At 44.9% G+C, this 6487-nt stretch overlaps 1 pseudogene; it reads left to right on the forward strand.

Annotated features, from left to right (window-relative positions):
- The first annotated feature begins 2447 nt into the window (after window positions 1-2447).
- LOC115276450 lies at window positions 2448-3392 on the forward strand (annotated as a pseudogene).
- The last annotated feature ends 3095 nt before the right edge of the window (window positions 3393-6487 follow it).

Genomic DNA, 6487 nt, shown 5'->3' on the forward strand with positions numbered 1-6487 from the left:
CACATGAGGAAAGTGAGGCCTAGAGACTGGCTCCAGCCACCCGGAATACACAGGTCATGGGCGGGGCAGGTCCCATAGCTCTGGGCTCAGTGCACAAGATGTTCCTAGCCATTATAATCATTCCAGCTGAAGCAGCTTTCATCCTGCACTCCTCCATGCTGGGCACTAGGACTTCCATGGCTGCAGCTCTTACATGGGGTAATCCTGTGCAGCACTCATGCCCACGGCACACCGTTCATGGGCAGATGCTTCTGTGTGCACAGCCCCGGCTGATGGGAGTAGGCAGGAAGGCTTCTCTAACGGAGCTACTGTCCTTGGCGTCTGCAATCACAGCATATCCTTGTCACTATGGAATCTTGCTTGTGTCACTGACTGTAATGTTTACTTTTCATCATCTGGACTGTCTAGGAGAGACAATGGGAGGAATGGGAGAAAAACTAGTATAGAATCATGGTGGAGCACCCAGAGTGGGCCTGCACTGAGTACATGGGAACGCCCCACCCCCTGTGCTATATTGAGAGAGATGGGAAAGGGTCGTGGCTTGCACAGAAAACACAGTGAAACCCATGGGTGCATAAAGGGAGACCTCTTTGGGTGGGATCACTGGTTCTTTGGTCAGCACATTTGTGTCCCCTTCACCTCCCAGAAACATTTGCCAATGTCTGGAGACAGTTTGGGTTGTTACAACTCAAAAGGTGGTACTATGAGCGTCAGGGACAGAGAGGTAAGGGACAGTGGTAAGCATCCGATCATGTACAGGACAGCTTTCCCCCACCCCACAAACAAAGAATTCTCCAGTTTTCCATGTCAACAGTGCCCAGCCTGAGAAAGTCCAGGTTCAATACGGGGTGGGAACTACCCTGTCTGACAATGTATCTGACATACTCCTCCCATGACTGAAGCAAGTATGCTGGACAGTGAGACAGATCAGAGAGTACACAGAGCTGCTGCTGGAGAGACAGACTCTTCTAAACATCTGTGCAGGAGAGAGAGGCAGCTATCTGACATTCAATCCTAGGTACCAACGCTTTGGCTCCTCTGAGCCTTGGTTATTCTTACCTATAATATTGAATGATAGTATCTTTTCTGTGCAGTGTTTCAAGGAATATACCCCAGATAAGAGTTTGTGAATATTAACCTCATGTATTCTACCATCAACCAACCCCTAAACCCATACACACACACACACACACACACACACACACACACACACTACCATCCTCACACACGTACACATATACACATGAACCACTGAAATTAAGAAAGAGCTACAGAAATATTATGCATGAGGATTCTGAAAATAGAGTCTGGCAATTGCAGGTGAGAACCGAGAAATCCTGTATACAAAGGCAGGCAGGTCCTCCTTTAAGCTAGCTGCTTGTGTGGAACATAAGAATGGAGGCAGAGAGCCAGAATATTACACACAAATAAAGTATAAACATACAAGGACAAAGAAAAAACATTCCTAAGTCATCCCTGGGAAGAATGTCACCAGATTCTAAAGAACTGGGATTAGAATTAGATGCCATATATCCTGCTATCTGATCACTGTAGTCAGCATGCTTAGGAGGAATTGCGTTAACTGGTCAGTGAGTTGCATGGTTTTCATGCTATCATGTGGGGTCAATCACTCTAATTATTCCTGTGGTGACATCATAAAGTTCTGTCCCTTACGGAACATTTAATAATACTGTGTATGAAAATAGGCAGATCCCAATTCCTACAACAGTCAAGTCTGTGTGCTGAGGCTGGGCAGACTGAAGAAATAATCTCCATCACTGCTGAACAGCTACCTAGGCTTCACTCAGTCTGCATGGGGCTTAACACTTGCATACAAATTCCTTCCTACGTTATCAAAGTTTACAGATGCTTGAAAATTTGCTAGTTCTAAGAATGAAAATATCTTGGGTATTCTACTCCCTGAGAATCTAAGAAAGCCCAAATAATTAAATGAAATTTGTATGCACTTACATAAAAAAGAAATAATTTACAACCTTTTCCAGCTGTTGACCATAAAGCAGAGGAAAAGTTTTCCTTCACTAGGGATGAGCTCTCCTGGGCTCCAGTCCTTCCTCTATCACCAACCTGCTCAGAAGACTAAGACCCGTCACTCCCCATCTTGGGGTCTCAGTTGCTATTATAGGCAATGAGGATGCAACATCAGAAAAGGCCCTGGCACACAGGTGGCTGGAATATTTGAGGCTTTTCCTCAGGGCTAGTGCATGTGCGTTCTGTTGTGTTCCAGCCCTGACCTTCTCTCAGCCAAGAGCTAAGGACATTCCTACCTACTGTCCCTTACAGCCACTCTCCTCTTACACACATGCTCTCCTTTCTGTAGCAGAGACTTCACGGCATACTAGATGCCCGAGACTCTTCCCAGGAAGCCTCATGTGCTGCTTTTGTACTTTGCTGATGACAGAAGACATCTCACATGGGAAAATGCCAACTGGTCCTCCCCCGTGGTGGGGTTCATCCTCCTGGGACTCTCTGGCCACCCAAGGCTAGAGAAGACCTTCTTTGTGCTCATCTTGTTGATGTACCTGGTGATCCTGCAGGGCCATGGGGTCCTCATCCTGGTGACCATCCTTGACTCCCGCCTGCACACGCCCATGTACTTCTTCCTGGGGAACCTCTCCTTCCTGGACATCTGCTACACAACCTCTTCCATCCCTCTTGTCCTGGAGAGCTTCCTCACTCCCAGGAAAACCATCTCCTTCTCAGGCTGTGCTGTGCAGATGTTCCTCTCCTTTGCCATGGCAGGAACAGAATGTGTGTTTCTGGGCATGATGGCGTTTTATCGCTATGTGGCCATCTGTAACCCCCTAAGGTACCCTGTGGTCATGAGCAAGTCTGTCTACGTGCCCATGGCTGTCAGCTCCTGGATGGCTGGTGCAGCCAACTCTTTGGTGCAGATCTCTCTTGCAGTACCGTTACCCTTCTGTGGGGACAATGGCATCAACCACTTCACCTGTGAGATCCTGGCTGTCCTGAAGTTGGCCTGTGTTGACATCTCCATCAATGTGATTAGCATGGAGGTGTCAGATACGATCTTCCTGGTGGTCCCAGTTCTATTCATCTCTGTGTCTTATATCTTCATCATTGTTACCATTCTGAGGATCCCCTCCACTGAGGGGAGGAAAACGGCCTTTTCTACCTGATCTGCTCACCTCACTGTGGTGGTCATCTTCTATGGGACCTTATTTGTCATGTATGGGAAGCCCAAGTCTAAGGATCCCCAGGGGGAAGACAAAGAGGACCTTTCAGACAAGTTCATCTCTATATTCTATGGGGTGGTGACCCCCTTGCTCAACCCCATCATCTATAGTCTCAGGAACAAGGACGTGAAGGCTGCTGTGAGGAACCTGGTGGCTCAGAAATAGTTCACCCAGTGATAGAGGAGGGGTCCGCTGCAGATCTCACTTCTGTGGAAGAGAGGATTTTTGATTATTACAGCTCCCACTCCAAAGGCATGTCACATTAATTGAAATGATCTCTTGCCCTTAAGTCAATTTTCAGGGAATGTGTAGCTTTTCAGATTGTATCATCTGAGTTTCAGCCAAATATCTGAGAGCTTCAAAGATGCCAGACAATTAATTGCTAATGTTATGTCCATAGACCTTCTGAATATACGTTAAAACTGAGGAGACAGGGACAATTAGAGCAAGCTGAATGGCCCACACAGTGTGTAAGCTACAGAGTCAGTACATGGAGAGGGCTCTCACAGCCACTTGTCATCCCTACTGGACTCCCTAGGACAGCCAGCGAAAAAAGGAGGAAGTGGAAATTTTTATTACTAGATTCTGTTCTCCTGACATATCAAGAAGGGAATAACGATAGGGTCTCCACATAAAAGAGACCTTTGGTTGGGAAGAATGTAGGCTGATATACTGAATTGCTTTTTAGCTATGAGAAAATTAAGGCTATTTTTTTCTCAATTCACTCACATTATGAAATACTGGTATTAAATTAAATTCAAGAAGGAGAATACAGTTTGAATTTGATGTTTACCATTTATACAATTTCCAATAGAAAAGCTAGTTTTCTGTTATTGAATGAGTCTGATTCCAAAAAATAAAGGAAAGGAAGAGAGAGGGAAAAAGGAGAGAATGAAACAAAGGTGATAGATAAATAGATAGACAGAGGCTAAATATACATGAGGACTTTAGCAGGCTAAAATATGACATATTTCTTTGTTCCAGGAGTTCTCAGAGTCTTTAATATGTTCAAGTACACTGGGAATGTCCAAGAGCTGTAAAATCTTAGCACTTTTGAGCTTTTATATCTCATCACAATAAAAACTGGGAACTAGTTTCTTACCTCTGACCTTGGGCAGGTTGCTTACCCTTTCTCAGTTTATTACTTGATATTTTAAAACCCAACCACTTGATTTTAGACAAATTAGATAAGATACTATACATACGTGCTTATTTATGTTAAGCACAAGAGAACTACATGAAAGTAGTACTAGTAGTAGTAACAGTAGCACTAGTATCATGAACGCTGCACAGGACTGTGTATCATGTGGAAATGAGCAAGACCGGGTTCCCATCTAGAACCAATAAACCCAGGGTGTCTGGATAGCTCCGTTAGTTAAGTGTCCCGCTTAGGCTCAGGTCATGATCTCACGCTCGTGGCTCAAGCCCCACATCGGGCTCTGTGTTGACAGTTAGGTCAGAGCCTGGAGCCTGCTTCAGATTCTGTATCTCCCTTTCTCTCTGACTCTCTCCTGTTCTCAAAGTCTCTCTCTGTCTCGCTAAAATAAATAAAGAACCAAAAAATTTGAACCAAAACCCAAAATGAATGAGATTCAGAGATGATAGGGATGGATAGAAGCAGGTTTGGGACAAGTTATATTGAAATCCATGACCATTGACAGACTTATTTAACAAGAATACAGAAAGTTGGGTGGCCTGAGTGGCTCAGTCGGTGAAGCATCCGACTTCAGCTCGGGTCATGATTTCACAGTTAGTGAGCTTGAGCCCCACGGTGGGCTCTGCACTGACAGAGAGGAGCCTGCTCGGGACACTCTCTCTCCCTGTATCTCTGTTCTGCCCACTCACACACGCTCACTTTCTCTAAATAAATAAATAAATATTAAAAAGGAAGTGGTATTGACAAAACTGCAGAACTACATGCAATAGAATGACATTGGACCATGTTTTTTATCATACACAAAATAAAATAAAAATGAAATAAAGACATGAAACCATAACAAGAAGACATAGGCTACAGCTTCATGAATATTTGCTTTAGCAACTTTTTGCTGGATGTGTTTACTCACCCAAGGGAAACAAAAGCAAAAATAAACTCTTGGAACTACGCCACACTAAAAAACTTTTGCACAGTGTAGGAAAATTTCAGCTAAACATAAAGGCAACCTCCTGTATGGGAGAAAATATTTGGAAACAATATATTTGATAATATATTCAGTTAATATTCAAAATATATAAAAAATACATAGGGGGGCATCTGGGGGCTCAGTTGGTTAAGCAGCCAAGTTCCCAACATCGGCTCAGGTCATGATCTCCAGGGTGTGCTTTCCAGCCCTGCGTGGCTCTGTGCTGACAGCTCAGAGCCTAGACCCTGCTTCAGATTCTGTGTCTCCCTCTGTCTCTGCCCTTCCCCTGCTCAAGCTCTGTCTCTCTGTCTCTCAAAAGTGAATAAAGTGCAAAAAAAAAAAAACCCAAACCAAAAATTATTTGACTAAAGTAGGCAGAGGCCCTAAATAGACATTTCCCCAAAGATGGCCTACAGATGGCTAACAGAGACATGAAAAGAAGCTCAACATCACTATTCATCATGGAAACGCATATTAACCCACCATGAGATACCACCTGATGCCTGTCAGAATGCCTAGAATCAAAAAGACTAGAAATGACATGTCCTAGAGAGGAAGTGGAGAAAATGTTGAACCTAATGCTTATAAAGTGTCCATTTCAGTGACTGGCACATTGGAGACACTCATTGAATGCAGCCAATTATGCTGCTGCTGCTGCTGCTGATGATGATGATGATGATGCTGTTAGACATTTATCCTGCCTCCCTGTTCTGGATGTTTACGAATTCAACATGGGGACAAAGTACTCTGTCCCCAAATCAAGTGCTGGCTTCTTTGAGACCCCAGGGAAAGCTCCGGAGGAAGCCGGCGTCTGCTGAATGCTCTTGCCCATATCCACTTGACCATGTCCCCGTCATGACCTCTAAATGGGACACGGGGTGGGGTCTCTGGAGGCCCCAGGTAAGCTTAGGGCCTGTTCCCCTTGCACATTTGACTTTCCAAACTTTAAATTGCTTCTGGGACTAACAGGGTCCCTGTAGGAGTTCACAGCTGATGCTCAAGGACTCCTGTCTCTCCTGGGAAAATGTACCATTGGGATTTCTGGGCCTCAGACCAGGAGGACAGGTGCTCTCCATGAAGCGTCTGTACCTGAGGCACCAGGTGAGCCTGCACAGCTAGGAGGAAGGATGGGAGAGAAACGCCAGCAGA

This window comes from Suricata suricatta, chromosome 13, assembly GCF_006229205.1.
Source record: "Suricata suricatta isolate VVHF042 chromosome 13, meerkat_22Aug2017_6uvM2_HiC, whole genome shotgun sequence".
Classification (NCBI taxonomy): Eukaryota; Metazoa; Chordata; class Mammalia; order Carnivora; family Herpestidae; genus Suricata; species Suricata suricatta.